Raw genomic sequence first — 5,538 nt, 5'->3', positions numbered from 1 at the left:
TGCCTGCAAGGGTTAATAGCAGATGTTGTCACAAAGCAGAGTTTTACTAAGCTCAGGGGGCACAGAGCATTAGCAAATGTGGAGCAGAGCACTGTTAGGAATGTTTTATCACAGTGTTGCAGAGAGCAGCTGGAAGGGAGCTGAAAAAAATCATCTTGGCAGATGCAGCTGGTACCTTTAGATCTCACCTGTGAAGGAAAATCCATCATTTCAGGGTTGCAGAATAAGCTGTTCTGAAATAATGCCTGGTGCAAATGCTCCGTGCCATTAAAGGCGGCCTAAAGTGAATAATCTGTTGGTCCTGGCCACATCCCGTTTGCGTGTGAGTGTGCTGGGAAAGGGACTCCTTCACCAAAAGCATCTGGCCTGAGAGGGGAGTGGGCACTCGGCCCCTGCAGCGCTCTGCAGGGTTGCGGCACCGCTGGTGCGTGGATTTATGGTGATGGGAGCAGCGTGTGGCTCTGGTCTCCTACTGCAGAGCCCTGCGTTGGGTGTTTTCATACACCCTGATCATCAGACGCGAGGAATTTCACACACCTCTGCAAAACAGGGGAGTGGAGTGTTGTACCGATCCTCCAAGGGAATGCATCTGACTCTTCAGGCCTCCTCCAACATCACAAGGTGGATATTTTGAGCAGGAGCCTGAGCTGTGGCTGATCCATCTCAAAGAAAAGCCAGTCGACAAGATTTCCATGGAGAGACGAGTGAGCCAGGGCTAGGGCTGACCCTACGCTTCAAGGAAGAGCCATCGCTAAAAATGCTTTACATTCCTGCTGGGCCCGAAGGTTTTCTGACTCCCCAGTGAGGCTTGCTGGCATGGCACTGCTCTCTTGTGGCTGCAGGACTGGTGTGGAAGCCAGAGTCCAGCCAGGCCACTGAGCATGCCGGCAGGCTGCTGGTCACAGGGGTGTACAGTGCATGTGCAGCAGCCAAAATAAAGCTTTTGTGGCCCCAAAAGCACCCAGCCGAGAGGTGTTATTGACGGGACGTTATTACCTGCCCGGGCGAGGGGAGCAGCTGCCGTGCGCTCCGTGCTGCAGCTTGCTGCCTACCAGTTTTAATCTGAAATGGTGCCTGGCTCCAAAAGCAAAGGAATTTAGCAAATTCTCACTGCCAGATGTTAATGATGGGGACTCGCAGCTTTGGGAGAGGCACTTTGTCCCAGTGTGAAATGCTGGGCTGGGGGATTTCAGCTTCTCCTTGCTTAGGGGAGCTGCCACTTGCCTGCTTGGGTAAAATAAATCACTACTGTAAGGCTGAAAGCTCTATTAAAAAAAGAAAAAACAAACCAACAAACAAAAACCAACAGAACTTCCAGCCACTGGTATCCCAGTGACAAAAGCATCTGCCTTGTTAGCAATAAGGATCTATTTCAAATGAGAGTGTCTCCCTAAAAGCAGCAGCTGGTGGAGGCTGCTTAGTCCACAACATTTTCCTGCTCCAAATTTCTGTCAGCTCCAATGGCTTTTCTATCATATGTTTGCTCTAGAACAGAGCAAACTTTGGTATATTTAAGCATATTTTTATTCGCTTGCTAGGAACTGACATCAAGATGGGTTGTGGGGTTTGAAAGCATGCAGATTATCAGAATATCCCTTGGAAAAGGGGAAGTGGTTTGAAAAGATAAACCTGCCTGGGTGAGCCTTAAGGGTGGGTGTTAGAGGGGCAGCAACAGATCAGCTGGGAGGTGGTGTAGGGTGACACTGGGAAAAGTACAGAGAACAAATTATTAGGAAGCTGATGAAGAAGGAGATCAAAGGTGGTGTCTGGAAGGTCACAAAGGGGCAAGGAATATGCATTTTTGAGTCGAAAGTAGGAAATTAGTGATTTTTGCACAGAATTACAGGAGCTATAGGGCTGACGGTAAGACTCTGCTGCTGAAAAGAAGTAAGTATGAAATGGAAAAGAGTAACTTTTTCTGGTGAAATGTGTCTTTAGTAAAATGAACCAGCAACAAAGTGGAAAATTGTGGTTAAAGGATGCCACCTCATCTCTTCTAGAAGTCCTTATTTCTACTGGACATGTAAAGGAGGGGGGAAAAATCCAGAAGTAAAAAGCAGCTCAAGCATAAAGCCAAGAATTATGTGTGGGACTGCAGGAAGGGTGACACTGCTGCCCAAGTCCTTCATCACTTAATACTTCTGTGTGCTGCAGGCAGAAGGCCCCTGGGAGTTTGTGTGTGGCTCTACAAGTGGAAAGTGAGAAACCCACGTTAATTAAATATTTTGATTCTGTGATGGTTATACTCAGCATCGCCCCCTGTGCAAATCCACCGGGTCAAGCTGAAAACCATGACTGTCCACTCAGGGCTGGACATGCCACCGGCTGAACAGAAACTTCAAGGCAGAAAAGCAAAGGTCGTGCTCCAGCAATCCCACCAAACCAAAATAACCTCCTGCAGCTACACGCTCAGGGATAACCAGATCTAAAGGTAAGAAGCTTCTCAGGGAATACTTGATTTGTTTTTGAAAGCAGAAGAGGCAGCAGCAGAATGTGAAGCTTTAGGGATGAAAGAGTGAGGTGAGGGGACGGAGCTCCCCAGCCTGCTGGTGATTATAGACACGGGATGAAATGGGTAAAGGCTCAGCTTCTCCCTGAGCCAGGTAGACTGTGGGCCAAAAATGTATAAAAGGCTTGATAAAAACAAATGCAAAAATTGAGGTAAAAATGGAAAAGGAAAAAACTCACCAAAACTTGGAGTGACAACACCAGAGGCAAGGCCTAAATATAATCAGAGCTGAAGTTTGGAGCTGCAGGTCAATATTTTAAAAACAGAATTTGGTGACAAAGACGCTGCGCTTGCTCAGCCAGCGGGATCGAGGACGTATCAGCAGAAGCTGGTTTCAGCATATAAGGTGCACAGTGTGACAAAGGTAATAAAAAAGGTAATAATAATCTTGTGTGTTGTACCCTATGTGGCAGGTAGCTGTTAAGCAACACAGGAGCAGCGCTTATTAAAGAAAAAAAATGCACCCACTTTAAGTAAAAAATGTGACAAAATATGGAAAATATGAGTTGGTGTAGGGTAAAAAAGTTAACAGAATAGCCCCCAGAATGGAGTTTCTGTGAGAACATGTATTTAAAACAGAAGCACAACAGGTTTCATGTTTCTAACAGAAGAGCCAGAACACACGGCATTGCTCTGGATACCAGGTGGAAACAGTCAATGTCTTGACACGCAAATTTTACAGCCACTCCTTGGGAACAATAGCAATATGTCTAAATGATGTGGTTGAAACTGCAAGCTGCACTGTACAGTCAAAACCCAAAGCTGTAGGCAAATCTGTAAAAGCTCTAGGGCTGCAGAAAGATGTAAACAAATGGAATGATTTTCAGGACAAAAAATTCCACAAACCAGTCGAAATCCTACTAGTGCATGGCACCTGTGAAGGCAGGAGAGGTATTGGAAATGCTCAGTACTTACTAAAAGCATTTGATGATGATGATGGTGCTCTACACAATCACAGATCAACTCTGACTGCAGCCCCCCACTGAAGTAAGACGCCCTGGTGATGAATTTCCCTGTCCTGCACCATTTCTTCCTCCTGTGCTTCACTCCTGTCACTGTCCCCCACAGCGTGCAGCACTGAGGGAACAGGGAGGGGGACAGAAATGACACAAGCCCACCCAAAAATGGGGCAGAGGAGACTGAGCAGTGGGTTTTGATCCTGCTGTGGATGCAGCTGCCTTCCCCAGGTGTGGTGGTATTCTCACAAGAGCTCGCTGTGGTCAGGCAGGCGGGTGGCTGTTAGGGAATTCGCGGGGCTGGCAGCTCTCCTCTGGGGTGGGTTTTGAGATAGGATAAAAAACAGGGAAGGAGACAACAAAAGCTTTTCTACTCCTCTGCTTGCATCTCAGTGTAGCTCTGTGGTTCAGCCAACACAGGTGCTGGGGTTTTGCACAAAGGCTTGCAGTGAGCAAGGGGAGGGCAGCTGGGGTGATTTCATCTTTTCCTTCTTAGTGTCTTAAACGCCGGCAGGAAAGGAGCACATTCCCTTTCGCTCCCCTCTCCTCCACCTTCCAATCCCTCCCCTCCTGCCAGAGAGGCACCGCAAGGGGGGAAAGGCCAAAAACCACATTTTTCTGCAGCTGCAGGGTTGCTGTTTTACATTCACAGGCAAGACAGGAATGTTTAGCAAAGTGGAGCCATCTGGGCAAGGCGCTTCCAGGGCTGTCGAGCATTTGAGACAAAGGACTGTATGAAGGCAAAGCATCACGGTGATAATCTGGAGTGGAAAAGATGACACTAAGCAAGGCCAGGCCTTGGTCACAACAGCTTGGCTTTGGAAGACAACGTTCTTGGGTGTAGTACACTGCTGCAGTAGCCACCTAAAGGGGGGGGGGGGGGGGGGGGAAGTTGGAAAAAGCTTAAACCAGAAACAGACAAAACAAGACACCTCTGCGGTGCTTCGAGCGGTGTACTTCTTAAAAGTGCTCACAGAGGGACTTCCCACCCATAGGAGGGAATAAGAGTGCCCAAAGAAATGTGTTATTGCCCATACAGCCTTCAAATTGTAAAAACACAGGTGGGGAGAGGTTGGCAGCGCACAAGTAAGGATTATGTGCAGAAGACAAAGATAAGAAACTGCTTGGGCAAGAGACAACAGATTAAAAGTTCTGTGATGTTTTTGGAGACAGCTTGTGGAAAGCATGTACTTAGGGCAGAGAAGAAAATGTGAGTAGGTAGGGAAGGGAATTGAGGAGCTGTACCTTAAACTCAACCGAACGGCAAGTAGAAGGATTTGGAGGAAGGGAAAAAAAACCCCACCTACAGGCCTAGACAAAAAAAATAGAGTAACAGACTTGGAGCACGAGCATAGCAAGAGGGAGGCAGAAAGAGCTTGTGTTTATTACCTCAGCGTACCCTGCACAGACCTGAAATAACCACGGTGGTGAAAATACCAGTGTGGGTCACACCTCTGCTCTGCCTTGCGGTGATAATCCTCACCTCGGGCCGCAGGGGCACGGGTGAAGCAGCTGCCTGACACAGCAAAGCGAGGGAACGCCAGAGAAGGGATCCTTCCCGCAAGGCAGAACTTGTTTTGACAGAAAATTTCCAGCTTGCAGACGGGTCTCAGCGGTGGGATGAGGGTGGCTGAGGCGGGCGGTACATCACACAGCTCTGAGGACGGTGCGGGGGCAAGAGGCCGGGGCAAAGAAATCGCCAAGCGGCCGGGCAGAGCCGCCGCAGCGGAAGGCCCGCGTCCGCCCGGCGCTGACAGGAGCGGGGGAGGCGCGGAGGGGACAGCAGGGGACCGGCGGCGGCTCTTGGCGCCCCCAGCGGGCGGAGGCGGGAAACGCCTCAGCGAGGCGCCGCCCCCCGCCCCTCAACGGCGCGTTCCCGGCGCGGGAGGGGCCGGCTCTGCGCATGCGCGCGCGGCCGCCCCCGCCCCTCCCGCGCGCCGCGGAGGCGGAGGCGAAGGCACCGGGGGGGGGGCCGGCGTTCGAAAAATGCCCGCGGCCTCCCATTGGCCGGCGGCGCCGCCGCGTCCCGCCCCCCTACCGCGCGCCGCGGCCACACCCCCCGCGGTCCCGCCC

The sequence above is a fragment of the Athene noctua genome, chromosome 22 (genome assembly GCF_965140245.1).
Source record: "Athene noctua chromosome 22, bAthNoc1.hap1.1, whole genome shotgun sequence".
NCBI classification, from domain to species: Eukaryota; Metazoa; Chordata; class Aves; order Strigiformes; family Strigidae; genus Athene; species Athene noctua.
Note: the sequence above shows the minus strand (reverse complement) of the source record.